General features: G+C 41.8%; 1 long non-coding RNA gene across 2 annotated transcripts; it reads left to right on the forward strand.

Annotated features, from left to right (window-relative positions):
• Positions 1-1,478: 1,478 nt before the first annotated feature.
• Positions 1,479-17,235, forward strand: LOC125760059 (uncharacterized). 2 transcript variants are annotated; one of them, XR_007417726.1, is made up of 4 exons: positions 1,479-2,037; positions 5,880-6,047; positions 6,132-6,324; positions 16,908-17,235. It is a non-coding gene; the product is annotated as an uncharacterized LOC125760059 (long non-coding RNA). The 2 variants fall into 2 exon arrangements; XR_007417727.1 differs by having other exon boundaries at positions 6,132-6,248; positions 16,832-17,234.
• The last annotated feature ends 1,780 nt before the right edge of the window (positions 17,236-19,015 follow it).

The raw sequence follows: 19,015 nt of genomic DNA on the forward strand, positions 1-19,015 counted from the left end.
GGACCAAGCGTTTGGTCCGTCTCTTTCACTGTCCTGTGTGTCGCGCTGTTTCTCGTATCGTTGAGGGCGCTCGCATCGCGGGAGCTCGGCGGAGCTCCCGCTACTACGCCGTGTACTCTCGGCGCAAGAAATGCATTCGCATTTCCTCACGATTCCCTTCAGGGAGGTGGGGGCATTTTTTGTCATAATCTGACAATTATTTTCTAGGGCGTTTTAGAAGCGTCAGTTCGACAACTACAATGGTAATTATATCTATCGTCAGTCACCAAAACTCTTATGTCATTAGTCAACCCCTTTTTAAGATCCCTTCATATTTAGTGATCATTGGAATAGAGCATAGATCTGCACGGGAATGTTTCAATTTTGCATGCGCACATATGTATATATGCACACGCATACAAACAGACGCACGGGCATACATAAAGGGTAATTGAACTCCCCTGGCCCTTATCCCCTTCCGAAGAAAACTGGCTCCGCTCCGCTTTCGTGTGGTTACATGTAACACATGGTACATGGTGGCTTTCGCGCAGGTTACTTGACGTAAACTGCATGCAATAAATAAGGACTAAGTGGGCGTTCTCTTTTGTACACACATACACACATATTTTATATTAAAATAAAAAAGAAAGACATTTATTACTTTCGCCTACAAGAAGAGTAAGATGTCCGGCTTATAGTGTTCTAGAATTTTATCCGGGTGCACACATCAGCGTTATTACAGTCCCTAGAATAGGAACCGTACCGTTATCACCCGCTGCAAATCAGGGGTGTTCCAGGAGCGATGCTACGGAGTCGTTGACTCGATGCTCGACGTTCAACTGGGAGTCAGGTGGCCAGGGGGCGTGTCACGTCGAACGGATGCTGTGCCGTACATCGGCTCATCGCAGGTCAATGGAGTAGATGCAGAGTTTGACTGCCCCAAGGACTTCCGAGCCATTTAGAGCCATAGGCTAAGGGACATTAGGCATCGGCAGGAGCCAGGATTGCTCGTATGCATAGATGCTTCTTCCACCATTCCTTTTCTCCTCGCACTGCTCCTGCGCCATTCTCTTTCCCAAATCCTTGCAACACGAGCCTTTTACGTCAGTTCATGTGTCTGGCGCCCGTGTCTATCAGTTCGTGTCTTCGCTTTGTCCCAGTCTTCTTTGCGCCGTACAAGTTTTTCCTTTTTCAATTTTACGAACAACCCTATTTACGAAATAATTCGAGCGTGGTCATATCACTTTGTTAAAGAGTTTCAAATGCAAGTGTCATTGTGCGAGGTTGCCTGTGCACATATGTTTACAAAATATGTTACGTATCAGTTAAAATATCTTATACATCTAAGTTTGCATGAATAAATCTTTTTCTGTTTGCCTAATTTCAGGCATCTAGGAATCGCTTCGAAAATATCACCTGACCTCTGAAAAGCTAAAGATATGGTAACAAAACACAACGCAAAAAGCATCCATTTGTCGCCGTTTTATTGCATTGCTGAGCATCTCCATTCTCACTCATGTGTTTGACGTCCAATCTACATCATCAAACTTTTACAATACAGATGATGGCTTACAGAAGAAGTTTTGTTCAAAACAGTGATCTATTTAAATATATAGTTTGCTTTCTTCTGAGGTGAAATACTTGTCGTTGCTGAAAGCTGAAATGCATGATATTGCAGAAGCAAATGAGTCTGGTTACATAGAGAGCAGATTAACGTGCGGGAATTAGTTACTTCATAGATGAAGTAATTAACTTAATTTACCCTTCCTGTGCTTAGCAATGCAGAATAATTAAGACTATGTAATCCACATTCAATGTCAGGCAATCTTTTGACATATTGCAATGTATGTAGTCACCCAAAGGCACTGAAGAGATTTTCTTAAAAAACAACAGATAAGCAAAACAGTAAGAAATTCAATTGCTAACGTATCCAAAAACCTTTCAAAGCACTTTAAAGTTAACAACCACAATAAAAAAAATTAATTCCACAATAAAAGCCTGTGTTCCTGACCTTTACGGCTTCTTGTTTGTATGACAATGGGACATGTGGTGAATAAGGTGGGCTTTCCATGTAAGGGATGCATTGCAGATGACACAGGAAAAGGGGCGCTCCCCTGTGTGGGTCATCATATGTGTCCTTTGAGTGTCCCTCTGAGCGAAAAGGATGCATGGCATTGTTCACAGGAAAAGGGATGCTCGCCTGTAGTGCGCATGTGTTCTTTGAATTAGGGTGCCTGAATGGTTTCCCTCGCCCGCTGCGAGCGGTGGGCGAGGGAAACCATTCAGGCACCCTACATTGAGTCTCTGTCCAGTGGCGTAGCCAGACATTTTTTTAGGGGGGGGGGGCTAGCATGTCAACACACACACACACACACATATATATATATTGATTTATTTATATAGAAAAAATGTGTGTGTGCTTGCGCGCGCGTAGGCGCTCGAGTCGCAATTCGCTAACAGTTCAAAAGCATATGCTTAACTGTGGCTAACTATCACACAAGTTCAAAAGCAAACAAAAGCTCGCGTGCAACGAGCCAAGGGGTCTAGCAGTCTGGAAGAGTGTTTGCGAGTCTTCTTGTGGCGGATGGGATTGAACAGCAGTTTTTCTCGGAAGTCTAGTTTCACCACCCGTGTGGCATTGAGCGGAGATCGACCAATGTCGTATACGTCCTTGTAAACGTCCAGTAGGTGGCCGCGGCTGTTGTTGCAAGCCGATGGTTTAAGACGAATTCCAGTAGTTCTCATTTGCCCCACTTTCGTTCCCAAGCCAACGTCTTCGCATCGTTTGAGTCGAAGCTATGTCCTGTGCAGGGGTGTGCATGAGTGCATATGTGGCGAAAAGTCTACGTCATTTTGTTTTCTTAAATTGGAGTAAACCTTTTACAATAATGAATTCACACGTATTTTAGAACATTTTTGCATCCAAAGAGATGTGTACATCCTGCACCTGTGATTTTCTCATGGAAACTGTGTGCTTTCTTCGTTCCCAGCCCGCGCGGCACACGGCCATTTCATCGTTTTATAGCCCTGACACAAGGGCACTCTAAAGTCCTTTACGTGAGTGGGGGACATCTTCCGGAAAGTCCTTAATGTGCAGTGACACTGTTACAAGTTGCCACTCTAGCGTTGCCAGCGCGAAGTCGGCAGGTTAGGTCGTTCTGTACGCAAGCAAACACAGCGAAGAGATCAGAGAAGTGTTTGGAAAACAAAAGAACAACTTTAATCTACCGGTATCGCAGCTCAAGGAATTTCAGCAGTACAACACTTAAAGCAAACTAACATACATATTTTTGAGCCATAAAACCCAACATAACTAACATACGTATAAAATCGATCAATCATATTACAAGAGTCAAGTATCACACAATTAACAAACATTAGTACATATTAACGCAGGCTGTACATCTAGGTTAACAGCGGACGTTAATCGAGTTAACAGTAGCTAAAGATGTGAAAGTTCGAAAGTATAAACAGATGAAGGCATACGTGCGATGACTGGAAGCGTTGAGTCCCCGATGATCGGATGAGAGAAGTCACAGAGAGGTCCGACACGACTACGATGTCGGCGGAGTTTCAACATTGATCTTTCTGGGGGGCTGGTGCTTGAAAGTGATCTCAAGCAAGTTGAGCTAACTTGAGATTGAAGTTCCGATGCCTACGTTGCAGATATTAATTACGCGTATCAGCTAGATGAACGGCTAAGTTCAGGTGGCCAGCCGATACAAAGCCACACTAAAAACTTCCAGAAGGGATATTTGCTGATTTGCTTCAACACAATATTAGACAAGCAACTAGACTGATTAGCAGGGCGATATCCCTTCGTGTCCCCCGCTTCTCTTACTGGGAAAAAGGGACCTCCACGTGGGTCCAATCATGCATGTTTTATTGTTACCAACTCGGCCATAAAAATATATTGACCACGCCCCTTTTTAATTATGGGGAGGTGCTCAACTGAGCGAGAGTGACAACCTTTTAAGGCGATCGCATACGGCTTGCCCACCTGCAGTTTTCACCGTGAGAATGGTCCATTTCCTTGGCTTTCAGCCGGTGTGTCTTGCAGTCTATGTCTGGTTCAGGGTACAACGCGGCCTTCACCGACCCTGCCGTTGCTACCGGTACAGGTACAAAGGATAAAACGTCAGTGGCGAACGTTCGAAGAAGAATACCCCTTCGGCACTAAAGACAACCCTCTCATGGTCAAGCGGTCTCGCCGGTAAGCGGGGCAGCGCGGCGTCCGTTATTCGGCGTGGTGTCAGGTCGCAAAAATGGCAATCCGTGACCAACATGAGACTTTTCTGCAAAGGGTCCTTCAGAGCAACGAAATGGGCTTACTGTGATGTACTGTACTTTTCGCCCGAAAGACAAAGAAGACTGTCGAAAATGACTCCCCGCTCTCCGTACAGGGGCAAGAGAACGATACAGTGACTGGACAGCTGTCAAAAATGACCACAGTCACAGCAACGGCAGCGTTTTCTTTTGTTTGTTTGCTTTCCGGGCCTGGTGGCACACATGTCGCCACCCCGTTATAAAGGAGACGCTCATAGCGTCCATCCATCCATGCAAGAGCACTGTGAAAGGAAAGTGTGAAAGATAAAAGGCGCAATCATGTAGCCTCCTTAATGTGTTGGGCGGTAGCTCAGTGGGCTAAATGCCTGCCAGCCATCGTCGCAGACAGAGAGGTCGGGGGTTCCACTCCCGTCAACGAAACTTTTTGTTAGTTTTTTTTTTCTTTGCCATCTGATGGAGTTCATTTTGGTACTTCCACCGTGACGGAAATACGTCATGAAAGTCTTGCTGGAGCCCGGCATAAAACACTTTCGTGTTAAAAATCAAGAGAATATGATTCTCTTGTTAAAAATCAAGAGAATCAAGAGATATGAAGAATATGAGAACACAAATTATGAAGAAGAATTATTGCAGATAAATGCACGTCAAAGGCTGCAGTATATGCACTGCAAGACATGCTAGCAAGTTTTACTTGGTGGAATACCGTGGTCGAGAGGCAATTCATGCAAACACAACCACGTTTGACACTCATGCTTTACATTATTTTCGTGCCGATGCATCTCACTACAACTTCACAATATAAATGCTTTATTCATATTTACGTTAGCATGAATAGATTTTTTTCTGTTCATCAAAATTTCAGGCCTCTGGAAAGCTTACTGAAAACACCAACTTATCTTTCAAAAACTAAAGAAATGGTAAAAAAACAAACCACGAGAAACTAAAATCTCTCATGTTTTATTACATTCCCATGCGTACAAGCTTCATTCATGTGTTTATTGCCAGATCTACCACATTAGCCTAGTCCTAGGAAATGCAAACATGACAATTTCATTTTCACAGCCTCAAATAAGAGTGACACACATACAGAAAAAGCTTTGAGAACAGATATCTATTCAAATCTACAGTTGCCCTTATGTTGTATATTTCTCATTACTGGAAGCTCACCTGTGAAAATGTGCACACTAACTATCACAAAAGCAAATAAAGGTTACATTGGTTATAGTGAGGAGACTAACATACAATGATTCACTATACCATAGACAAAGCAATCAACTTCATTTACCTTCCCGTGTTTAGCACTGAACACAAGACCATATTTATTCCACATTCAAAATTGGCCAAACCACTGACGTCCTGGCACGTGTGTAAATTCTCCAAGAGGCACTTAATAAATTTTCTTAAAGAATGACAGATGTCTCTCTAACTCACAAAGTGTGAGAAACTCAATGGCTGAGCTCACCAAGAACCATTCAAGGCACTTTACAATTTAACTTCTCAAATCAAAAAAATTAAAAACAACCAATTACGCCCCACACTAAAAGCGTATGTGCATGTGCCTTGCACATTTAGGGCTTCTACTTTGCATGACAGCGAGACATGTGGTGAATAAGATTGCATTTCCACGAAAAGGATGCATGGCATTGGTCACAGGAAAAGGGACGATCTCCCATGTGGATGTGCATGTGGTTCTTGAGATGGTGTTTCCGTGAGAAGGATACGTTACAGCGGTCACAGGAAAAGGGACGCTCTCTTGTGTGGGTGCGAATGTGACGCATGAGGTGCTCTTTCTGCAAAAAGGATGCGCTGCAGTGTACACAGGAAAAAGGGCGCTCTCCTGTGTGAGTGCGCATGTGGTCCTTGAGGTGGTGTTTCCGTGAGAAGGATGCATTACAGTGGACACAGGAAAAAGGCCGCTCTCCTGTGTGGGTGCGAATGTGGTTATTGAGATCGGCTGTCTGAATGAATGACGCAGGACACAGGTGGCACTCAAAGGGGCGCCTGCCTGTGTGTATGCAAAGGTGTTTGCTCATGTTTGCCTTGTCCTTGGTCACATAGGTGCACTGCTGGCAAGAATGTACTCCGCCTTGTACAGACACGAGTGAATAGTATTGCTCCAGGGATGCCAAAGACAAGGAACCTGCAAAGCCACATAGAGAACACGAAAGCAATGAAAACCATGTGTTATACACTACATGGAAATGGACTGCAGGCAATACTAGATAATCAACAATTAATGCTGCACTTCTAAGTGACGTAGCTGGTAACCTTGGCCTACCCAAACCACCCGTTACTGAAGTGGAAACCGTGCACTGACCCTGAACAAGTCTCACGCAAGTTCCCTTCTCTTTGACATAAATACACTGGGTGATACATGCAAACGCCTACAGCCAACACATAAAGGTCTCATTTGGATGCAATTAAGATGATATACTTAAATAGCAAAAAATGTGCATATGTGTCATTACATCAAGCAGTAAACCATTAAATGCGTTATTGCACTTTTTTTCTGGGAAGAAGTACCTATACAATGCTGGACAGCAAATGCATCACTTATAATTGGACACACCAAGCATATAAAATAAAATGTGAATGAAAGAAGTTAATATGAATCAAATTTGAAAATAATGAAGAAGGCAAAAAAATATTTGGAATAGTTGGTATAACATCATGGTTTATTGCGGTGAAAAACAGGCACATTATTTAGCATGGCAGAAAGAATCCTTGCTCCAAATGTATTAGGCTGCAGAGTTCACACATTCTGTATTAATGTTTTAATATTCCTCCAATGAAAGCGTAACGAAGCAATGGAATACATTATTCACCAGATTATCTTTTGGTCACCTACACAAGTACAAAGACGAGTAGACATTCCACTTTATGACTACTATATCTAATGCATTGTACTAATGGGTACGATGGCTATACATTGAAGCCATGTTTAGAAGGCCACCTTGGGATGTTTAAATGATCAAAGCTCTTTCAACATCTCACACTAAGGAATGCACACATCAAAGGAAGAAAACACTACATGTAATTTAGGCACCAATAGTATCAATATCATAGAGCACACGAAATGCAGAACTGACCAGGGTGTCGGAACGAAATGTTTTTCGTTTCGGTTTTAGTTTCGTTCCACCGCAAAAAGTGACGTTCCGTTTCTGTTCCGGAACGAAAAAAAATATGTTCCGTAACGGTTCGTAACGGTTTTTTTTATGGAAAAATTTGAAGTTAAGGTAATCATAACGAACATTAGATTTGTGATGTAGTTGCTTGCCCTGCTCTTAGGAAAGTGGGACAAGGGTAAAATACGTTCTTCAGAGGAGCGGAAGTAACTGTACCACGAATTTCTACCAACTAGCACAAACCAGTATTAATTTCAAAGTCATAGTATTTATTTTCTCAAAAGACAAATACGAATTTTTTAGTGGGCTCAATGCTTTGTGTCAAGGGAGTGAGCACAATCTCAGAAGCAGCACGTCATTGAGTGTACTCTCTGATGTGCAAGACCGCTGTTCTGATAAAGAGATCGCCAGGCCTGCGCGACACACGCAGCACAGTCACAACGAAAGCTGGAAGAGCGGACTTTGTAGACCCCATTGTAAAGTCTCTTGGGGCAATAATACAAGTACACATGCAAGGTACCCACTATGCCTTAAATCATCCCAATTCTTCTGAAGTAGAGAAGTTCCCACTATGCCATTTTTCGTCATTCTTCGGAGTCTCGTGGTACACGCTACACATCTGTAAGGCATTATGTGCACTTTGCGCTGTGACTGATGATGATAAAGAATTATGGCTGAGCACTTTTCAGTGGGTGGGAAGCAGTATGGCGGAATGGGCGCCTCCATTCCATTTCAACTCCATTGCGGGGAATTAGAACTTGCCACAATTCCATTCTTTTCAATTCCTCGGAATGAAAAAACTTAGCCCATTCGTACTCCGGGAATGGCCGGGCAGTTCAATTCCATCAATGTAATTCCTCCACGTAAGAAAGGCATCTTGATAGTTTTATTGAGTTAAGAATGAACGCCCCATAAAGCTGATGTCATTAGATGCATTAAGAACTGCAAGAGTACGCAAAACAGGTTACCAAGGTCGAGGGATAGAAGCTTGGTTACATATCTCGTGCAGTACAACCACCCTACTAATTCCCATAGGGGCAGTTCTCCCGCTACCTATAGTATTTGCATGGTCAGCATGTTTGAACGAATGGTGGTGTTTTAATATTGTTTATGCTTAAATGTGTTAATGTTAAAATGACGACGTAGCCTATTTTTATGCTGAAAAAAGTAGTATTCAAGAAGACTAAGCAGTTTTGCCACGCGTCTGGAGAGGTTGTGAATATGGAGAAAAATAAGATTTGGTTGATGAGGAATAAGACCCTCTAGATCTGCTGGTATTAGTTGGAACAGTGCACCGCTCGGACACCTTGTGCCTTTGTATCGAATACGGAACACTGGGCCGCACTGCTCGTCAGCACTCACGCTTGTCAAGCGCTCCTCGCAAGCATAGAAGCACTAGCGTGGCACTGTGGTGGAAGACCCGACTGCCACGCAGAGGGCGCGAATTGAAATGCCATCCGATCCTAGAAATTTGTTTCTCATTTTTTTTTTATATCACGCGATAGCGGTCACGGACACCGGCGGCGGTGGACAACTATGGCGCATAACAACTATGAGTGGACAACTATGATCTCATAACAGCTTTCGCTGAAACAAACTTCAGCGCCGACAATGCCCTCTCTACACTGGCCTGCGTGACAGGCGCGCAAAAATCCACTTGCGTTAATATAAACATCTCTGGTTGCCACTGTTTTCGTTTTTCGCACAATTTCAACATATCTTTGCTTTGGAATTCCTGCCTGAGGTACGCGCTTATACCGTACCCTGAGATATGCTCACATTGCACGAGCTCAATTGCTCCGGATTGCGAAGTTTTCTCGTGAACCGAAAAACGATTGAAAAAATTTCGTTTTCACTCCGGAACGAAATAATGGATAAAGTTTCGGTTACGTTTTCGTTCCAGTCCAAAATATCGTTTTTTTCGTTTTCGGTTTTCGTTCCGTTCCGACACCCTGGAACTGACATAGAAACACAAGAACAGGAATGAAATAAATATAACCTACCATAACAGGCATAACCAAAGAATTTAGCCCAAGTCAGCGAACATGGCACCATCTAAAATACACTCAAACCTCATTATAACAAAGTCACATCTGCCACGAAAATAACTTCGCTATATCCGAAAATTCGTTATAAACGTTTATTTTTAGCACTGTACCTATGACAAGACTATTCATTTACTTCGTTATAACCGATAATTCGTTATATCCGTGTTCGCTATATCGAAGTTTGAGTGTAGTGGCAAAGAATCAATCGACATTTAACTGCACTTAGGAAACAATTGTTCCTATGTGAGTACCACAGTAGAAAAAAGATAGAGTTAGCTTGGTGCATGTTAATTTTCATATCCTGTTGATATGAAAGCACAACACAAGAAAAAAACAAAGGATGACATGTTAAATGCATAATGAAGTAACACAAGATTTCTGCTGTAGGCTTAGGTTAAGATCATTGTTCACATAGTGCAGTGTAAAAGCAAAAGGCCACTTTATGTGTTGGGGCAGCACTGATTCTCTCAATTCTACACTTGCATTAACATTTGCATTGTTGAACAGAGTGCTAAGCACAAGAGTATGCATTAATACCTTGCCTGAACCAAAGCTTTGTAAGGCAGGCACAATTTGTTTACAGTGATGATTGAAACTTGAACACTGCAATGAAGTCCAGTATTTTTTTACCAATTTCAAAAGACTAACAGATCAAAAAGTGAAGAGTCCATTTCATTCGTTTTCATATAAGCAATCCAAGGCATCAGTCGGTAAACACAGTCACATCACCATCACAATCTCAAGTTCATAACGAATTAAGCTGCAACATAAGCGTAAAATGGTGAATGATTTTTTTAGAGGAGCCTGGTGCAATGCACTTCTGCCAACATCCAAAGCACTGCAACTTCTTCATTGCTCGGAAGGACTGAACGGCACACATCTGCAACAGCACAGATTACTGTTAAAGCCGCAGTCGGTAAACACAGTCACATCACCATCACAGTCTCAAGTTAATAACGAATTAAGCTGCAACATATGCGTAAAATGGTGAATGATTTTTTGAAGGAGCCTGGTGCAATGCCTTTCTGCCAACATCCAAAGCACTGCAACTTCTTCATTGCTCGGAAGGATGAACGGACGCATCTGCAACAGCACAGATTACTGTTAAAGCCGCAGTCGGTAAACACAGTCACATCACCATCATAGTCTCAAGTTAATAACGAATTAAGCTGCAACATATGCGTAAAATGGTGAATGATTTTTTGAAGGAGCCTGGTGCAATGCCTTTCTGCCAACATCCAAAGCACGCAACTTCTTCATTGCTCGGAAGGATGAACTTACACATCTGCAACAGCACAGATTACTGTTAAAGCCGCAGTCGGAAAACACAGTCACATCACCATCACAGTCTCAAGTTCATAACGAATTAAGCTGCAACATATGCGTAAAATGATGAATGATTTTTTAGAGGAGCTTGGTGCAATGCATTTCTGCCAACATCCAAAGCATGCAACTTCTTCATTGCTCGGAAGGATGAACAGACACATCTGCAACAGCAAATTACTGTTAAAGCCGGCACGAACACTTGCACATAACAGAATGTTGTAATCAATGACATAATTACATTTCTTGGCAGTTTTTCATTTCACAGACTACTTTTACAGTAACTAATTCCACGCAACCGGTTACATTATTAAAGATACAAGCTCTAGTGGTCACACAAACTTGAGTACTTCAATTTATCGAGAAATTAGAACTGAACAACTGTGTTTGCATTATTCAGCAGCATATAGGATGGAATATTTTAGACAAGGAAATCAGGGCATGACAACTTCTTTCATTAATCTAGCACTTGATGTAGGTAGACTATTCGAAATGGTGCCGCTATCCTCGAATAACAACTGTTACATTGGATGTCGATGCTACGAAATCTACTGTGGACAATCTTTTTATTTTTTTATCTGAGCACCTTCTGTGAGCTTCAGCAATTATGAAGTGTTCCATGTCATGGTAGACAAAGATGCGAGAATTGAGGCATTCAGTAAGTACAATCATGTGTGCAAAGCTTGTGTACAATGCTTATCCTTACTTCACGAGCACATACGGAGCGAGTTTTCGGTGTCATTGCTGGTTGATCACTTCGTAAAACAAGAAAATATGAGCAACACAAATTATGAAGAATTATTGAAAATAAATGCACGTCAAAGGCTGCAGTATATGCACTGAAAGACACATGCTAGCAAGTTTTATTTGGTGGAATACTGTGGCTGAGAGGTAATTCATGCAAATACAACCACGTTTGACACTCATACTTTACATTATTTTTGTACTGATGCATCTCACTACAACTTCACAATATAAATGCTTTATTCATATTTACGTTAGCATGAATAGATTTTTTTCTGTTCATCAAAATTTCAGGCCTCTGGAAAGCTTACTGAAAACACCAACTTATCTTTCAAAAACTAAAGAAATGGTAAAAAAACAAACCACGAGAAACTAAAATCTCTCATGTTTTATTACATTCCCATGCGTACAAGCTTCATTCATGTGTTTATTGCCAGATCTACCACATTAGCCTAGTCCTAGGAAATGCAAACATGACAATTTCATTTTCACAGCCTCAAATAAGAGTGACACACATACAGAAAAAGCTTTGAGAACAGATATCTATTCAAATCTACAGTTGCCCTTATGTTGTATATTTCTCATTACTGGAAGCTCACCTGTGAAAATGTGCCCACTAACTATCACAAAAGCAAATAAAGGTTATATTGTTTATAGTGAGGAGACTAACATACAATGATTCACTATACCACAGACAAAGCAATCAACTTCATTTACCTTCCTGTGCTCAGCACTGAACACAAGACTATATATATTCCACATTCAAAGTTGGCCAAATCTCAGACATCTTGGCACGTGAGTAAATTATAAAAGAGGCAGATATGAACTTTTGTTAAAGAATGACAGATGTCCCTCTAACACACAAAGTGTGAGAAACTCAATGGCTGAGCTCACCAAGAACCATTCAAGGCACTTTACAGATTAGTGTCGGAAATAAAAAAAATAAAAAACAACCAATCATGTCCCACAACAAAGCCTATGTGCCCTGGATCTTTAGGGCTTCTTGTTCGCATGAGAACGAGACACGTGGCGAATAAGATCGCGTTTCCTCGAAAAGGATGCATCGCATTGGTCACAGGAAAAGGGACGCTCGCCTGTGTGAATGCGCATGTGGTCCTTGAGGTGGTGTTTCTGCAAAAAGGATGCGCTGCAGTGTACACAGGAAAAAGGGCGCTCTCCTGTGTGAGTGTGCATGTGGTCCTTGAGGTGGTGTTTCCGTGAGAAGGATGCATTACAGTGGACACAGGAAAAAGGCCGCTCTCCTGTGTGGGTGCGAATGTGGTTATTGAGATCGTTTGTCTGAATGAATGTTGCAGGACACAGGTGGCACTCAAAGGGGCGCTTGGCCATGTGTATGCGAAGGTGTTTGTTCATATGTCCCTTGCACTTGGTCACATAGGTGCACTGCTGGCAGGAATACAGTCCGCCTTGTACAGACACAAGTGAATGGTATTGCTCCAGGGATGCCAAAGACAGAGAACCTGCAAAGCCACAGAGAGAACACGAAAGCAATGAAAACCATGTGTCATACACTACATGAAAATGGACTGCAGGCAGCACTAGACAATCAACACATAATGCTGTACTTCTAAGTGACGTAGTTGATAACCTTGGCCTACCCAAACCAAACGTTACTGAAGTGAAAACCGTGCACTGACCCTGAACAAGTCTCACGCAAGTTCCCTTCTCTTTGTACATAAATACACTGGTTGATACATGGAAACGCCTGCTGCCAAAACATAAAGGTCCGATTTGTATGCAATTAAGATAATGTACTTAAATAACAAAAATGTGCATGTGTCATTACATCAAGCTATAAACCATTAAACATGTTATTGCGCTTTTTTGTGGAAATAAATACCTACACAATGCTAGACCGCAAACACATCACTTATAATTGCATGCATCAAGCATATAAGATTAAATGTGAATGGAAGAAGTTAATATGAAACAAACTGGAAAAAACTGAAGGCAAAAAATATTTATAATAGTTGGTATAATGTCATGGTTTGCTGTGGTGAAAAACAGGCACATTTTTTAGCATGACACGAAGAATTGTCGCTCCGTATGCATTAGGCTGCAGAGTTCGCACATTCTGCATTAATGTTTTTATGTTATTTGAATAAAAATGTAATGATGCAATGGAATAAATTATTCACCAGATAATATTTCAGTCAGCTACACAAGCACAAAGACGAGTACATGTTCCACTTTACCACTATATCTAATGCATTGTAATAATGGGCACGATGGCAATACATTAAAGCCACGTTTAGAAGGCCACCTTGGGATGTTTAAATGATCAAAGCTGTTTCAATGTCTTACACTAAAGAATGCACACATCAAAGGAAGAAAACATTACATGCAATTTAGGCATCAATAGTATCAATATCATGAGCACACGAAATGCACAACTGAAACAGAAACGAGAGAACAGGAATGAAATGAATATGATCTACTATAAAAGGTATAACAAACGAAATTAACCCAAGCAAAAATGGCACCATATATAATGGCAGAAAAGAATGCAGACACATTTAAATGCACTTAAGAAACAATTGTTTCTAAGTGCCACAGTAGAAAAAAGATAGAGTTAGTTGGTGCATGTTAGTTTTCATATCCTGTTGATATGAAAGCACGACACAAGAAAAGAACCACAAAAGATGACAGGGTTAAATGCATAATGAAGTAACACAAAATTCTCACTGTACACTTAGGTTAAGATCATTGTTTACATATTGCAGTGTAAAAGCAAAAGGTCATTACCATGTGTTGGGGCAGCAATGTTTCTCTCAATGCTACACTTGCATTAACATTTGCATTGTTGAAGAGACTGGTAGGCACAACAGTGTGCATTAATACCTTGCCTGAACCAAAGCTTTGTAAGGCAGGTACAATTTGTTTACGCTTATTATTGAAACTTGAACACTGCAATGAAGTCCAATATTTTCTTCCCAATTTCAAGAGACTAAGAGATCAACAAGTGAATAGTCCATTTCATTCGTTTCCTTATAATCAATCCAAGGCACCAGTCGGGAAACACAGTCAAATCACCATCACAATCTCAAGTTCATAACGAACTAAGCTGGAACATAAGCGTAAAATGGTGAATGATTTTTTAGAAGGCCTGGTGCAATGCATTTCTGCCAATATCCAAAGCATGCAACTTTTTTATTGCTCCGCAGGATGGACAGATCTGCAACAGCACAGATTACTTTTAAAGCCAGCACGTACACTTGCACATACCAGAATTTTTTAATCAATTTAATTAGTTACATACTCAATTACATCTCTTTGCAGTTTTTCATTTCACTGACCACTTTTTCAGTAACTAATTTCATGTAAGCGGTTACACTTTCGAAGATACAACTCTAGTGGCGATACAAATTTGAGTACTTGAATTTATCGAGAAATCTAGAACTGAACATCTGTGATTGCATCATGCAGCAGCATATAAGATAGAATGTGTTAGACAAGAAGATCAGGGCCTGAAAATTTCATCAATCTAGCACTCGATGTGGTAGACTATTCGAAATGGTGCTTCTGTGGCTCAATAACAACTGTTAAATTGTATGCCGATGCTACGAAATCTACTATGGACAGTTTTTCACTTTTTCACCTGAGCACCTTCTGTGAGCTTCAAGAATTATGAAGTGTGTTCCATTTCATGGTGGACAAAGATGCTAGAATTGAGGCTTTCAGTAAGTACAATCATGTGTGCAAAGCTTGTGTACAATGCTTGTCCTTACTTCACGAGCACATACGGAGCAAGTTTTCGGAGTCATTGCTGGTTGGTCTTGAAAAAAACTGAACGCACGAAAAACACGGGCAATAAAAAGTCACACATATGCACACATGTAGGCTTTTAAAAGAACTTAAGCACCTAGGTGTCTGCATATGTGTGACCTTTTATCGTCCGTGTTTTCCTTGCGTTCTTAGTTTTTTTCAAGATGGACTACCAACGTGCCCAAACTGCGGCATTGCTGGTAGATCACTTTATAGAACAAGAAAATATGAGCAGCACAAATTTTGAAAAATAATTGTTATTGAAGATAGCAGCACATCAAAGGCTGCAGTAGATGCACTGAAGCACATGCGAAGACATTTTATTTGTTGAAACATTATGGTTGAGACGGAATTCATGCAAATACAACCAACCACGTTTGGTGCTCATGCTTTACATTATTTTGCTGCTGATGCATCTCACAAACTTACAATATAAACGCTTTATTCATATTTACGTTAACATGGATAGATTTCTTTCTCTTCATCAAAATTTGAGGCCTCTGGAAACGACACTGAAAACACCAATTTATCTTTCAAAAGCTAAAGAAATGGTAACAAAACAAAACACAGGAAACTAAAATCTGTCAATGTTTTATTGCGTTCTTGCACGTAAAAGCTTCACTCGTGTATTTATTGCCAGATCTACCTTATCAACTTAGCCCAAGAAAATGCAAATATCATAATTTTATTTTCACAGACTCAAGTACGAATGACACACATACAGAACAAACTTTGTTGAGAACCGTTATCCATTCAAATCTGCAGTTGCTCTTCTTATGCTCTATACTTCTTATAGCTGGAAGAAGCTCACCGGTGAAAATATGCCCACTAACTGTCACAGAAGGAAATAAAGGTTACATTGGTTATAGTGAGAAGACTAACACACCGGGATTCAATATACCATAGACAAAGTAATCAACTTCATTTACCTTTCTGGGCTCAGCACTGTAGCACTAGACTATATATATTCCACATTCAAAGTTGGCCAAGCCTCTGACATCCTGGCACGTGTGTAAATTCTCCGGCACGTGTGAACTTTTGTTAAATAATGACAGATGTCCCTCTAAGACACAAAGTGGGAGAAACTCAATGGCTAAGGTAACCAAGAACTATTCAAGGCACTTCACAAACTAACTTCTGAAATAAAAAAAAATGAGGAAAACATTCAATTACACCCCCAAAAGAAAGTGTATGTGCATGTGCCCCAGACCTCTAGGGCTTCTTTGCATGACAGCGGGACATGTGTTGAATAAGATTGCGTTTCCGTGAAAGGGATGCATCGCATTGGTCACAGGAAAAAGGACGCTCGCCTGTGTGAATGCGCATGTGGTCCTTGAGGTGGTGTTTCTGCAAAAAGGATGCGCTGCAGTGTACACAGGAAAAAGGGCGCTCTCCTGTGTGAGTGCGCATGTGGTCCTTGAGGTGGTGTTTCCGTGAGAAGGATGCATTACAGTGGACACAGGAAAAAGGCCGCTCTCCTGTGTGGGTGCGAATGTGGTTATTGAGATCGTTTGTCTGAATGAATGTTGCAGGACACAGGTGGCACTCAAAGGGGCGCTTGGCCATGTGTATGCGAAGGTGTTTGTTCATATGTCCCTTGCACTTGGTCACATAGGTGCACTGCTGGCAGGAATGCAGTCCGCCTTGTACAGACACAAGTGAATGGTATTGCTCCAGGGATGCCAAAGACAGAGAACCTGCAAAGCCACAGAGAGAACACGAAACGATGAAAACCATGTGTCATACACTACATGGAAATGGACTGCAGGAAACACTAGACAATCAACAATTAATGCTGCACTTCTAACTGATGTAGTTGGTAACCTTGGCCTACCCAAACTACCCGTTACTGAAGTGGAAACCATGCACTGACCCTGAACAAGTCTCACGCAAGTTCCCATCTCTTTGTACATAAATACACTGGGTGATACATGCGAACGCATACAGCCAACACATAAAGGTCTGATTTGGATGCAATTAAGATAATGTACTTAAATAGCAAAAAATGTGCATATGTGTCATTACATCAAACTGTAAACCATTAAATGTGATATTGCATTTTTTTTGTGGAAATAAATACCTACGCAATGCTAGACAGCAAATGCATCACTTATAATTGGACGCATCAAGCATGTAAGATAAAATGTGAATGAAAGCAGTGAACATGAAACAAACTGGAAAAAAATGAAAGCAATAAAATATTCAGAATAGTTGGTATAACATCATGGTTTGTTGTGGTGAAAAACATGCAAATTTTTCAGCATGACGCAAAGAATCGTCGCTCCGTATGTATTAGGCTGCAGAGTTAACACATTCTGCATTAATGTTTTTATATTATTTGAATAAAAACGTAATGATGCAATGGAATAAATTATTCACCAGATAATCTTTGAATCACCTACACAAGCACGAAGACTAGTAGATATTGCAGTTTATCATTATATCTAACGCGGTCCACTAGTGGGTATGATGGCTATACATTGAAGCCACGTTTAGAAGGCCACCTTGGGATGTTTAAATGATCAAAGCTGTTTCAATGTCTTACACTAAAGAATGCACACATCAAAGGAAGAAAACACTAAATGCAATTTAGGCATCAGTGGTATCAATATTGTCACGTGGTCGTGACGTCGACGAACACAGCAGTCGGCGTTTGTAGGATGAAACTGTTTATTTGGCCGAACTTGTGGCCGGAAAATGAGAACTAGAACTACAGCAATGCACGCTGTACAATGATAGCGGCGAACAGGGCGTCGTCCGTCGATCAACTGACAAGCGATCAAGCGCGTCGGCTTTTATACAGGCGCTATCGAACTTTCCAGCAATATCGCTGGTGGCGGCGTTATCTCTAGACAAAACTGGAACATTCGCGTGCGGGGCGCAATCTTAACAAACCGATCTACTACAATCGCGACGCTTCTAGAACACTACTTCGCGGACAGCGTCGAGCGTTGATAACCGTCCCTGCCGGTCAAACCCGAATACATCAAAACAAGACAAGAAGTGGGTGTGCCATTGCCCCCCTCTGAAAAAGCATCGTCCCGATGCTTATGAAAGAACATAGAAGAGAAAAAAACAAAACAAAACAAGTGCATACACAAATAAATTACAATAACGAAGGAAAAAATAGAGTCCCCAGGCTCGCTAACGCGCGAAAAACGGCTTAAGGCGCACGACATGGACGACTTCAGCTCGCGCACGGCGCCGCTGAGAGTTCGTAATGCCGTCTGGGACAACCTCATAGTCGAGCGTGCCCAGGCGCCGAAGTACCCTGTACGGTCCGAAGTATCATCGAAGAAGCTTCTCACTAAGTCCTCGTCGGCGTATTGGCGTCCATACCCATACACGGTCACCGGGTTGGTATTCCATGTGGCGTCGTCGAAGGTTGTAGCGGCGGCTGTCAGTCGTCTGCTGGTTCTTGATCCGTAGGCGGGCGAGCTGTCGTGCTTCTTCGGCGCGCTGTAGGTAGGTGGTCACGTCGATGTTTTCCTCGTCGGTCACGTTTGGTAGCATGGCGTCAAGCGTCGTTGCCGGGCTCCGTCCGTAGACCAACTTGTATGGCGTCATCTGCGTCGTTTCCTGTACGGCCGTGTTGTACGCGAAGGTCACGTACGGAAGGATGGCGTCCCACGTCTTGTGTTCGACGTCGACGTACATGGCCAGCATGTCGGCGATGGTCTTATTTAGACGCTCGGTGAGGCCGTTGGTCTGTGGGTGGTACGC

Source organism: Rhipicephalus sanguineus, chromosome 10 (assembly GCF_013339695.2).
Source record: "Rhipicephalus sanguineus isolate Rsan-2018 chromosome 10, BIME_Rsan_1.4, whole genome shotgun sequence".
Lineage (NCBI taxonomy): Eukaryota > Metazoa > Arthropoda > Arachnida > Ixodida > Ixodidae > Rhipicephalus > Rhipicephalus sanguineus.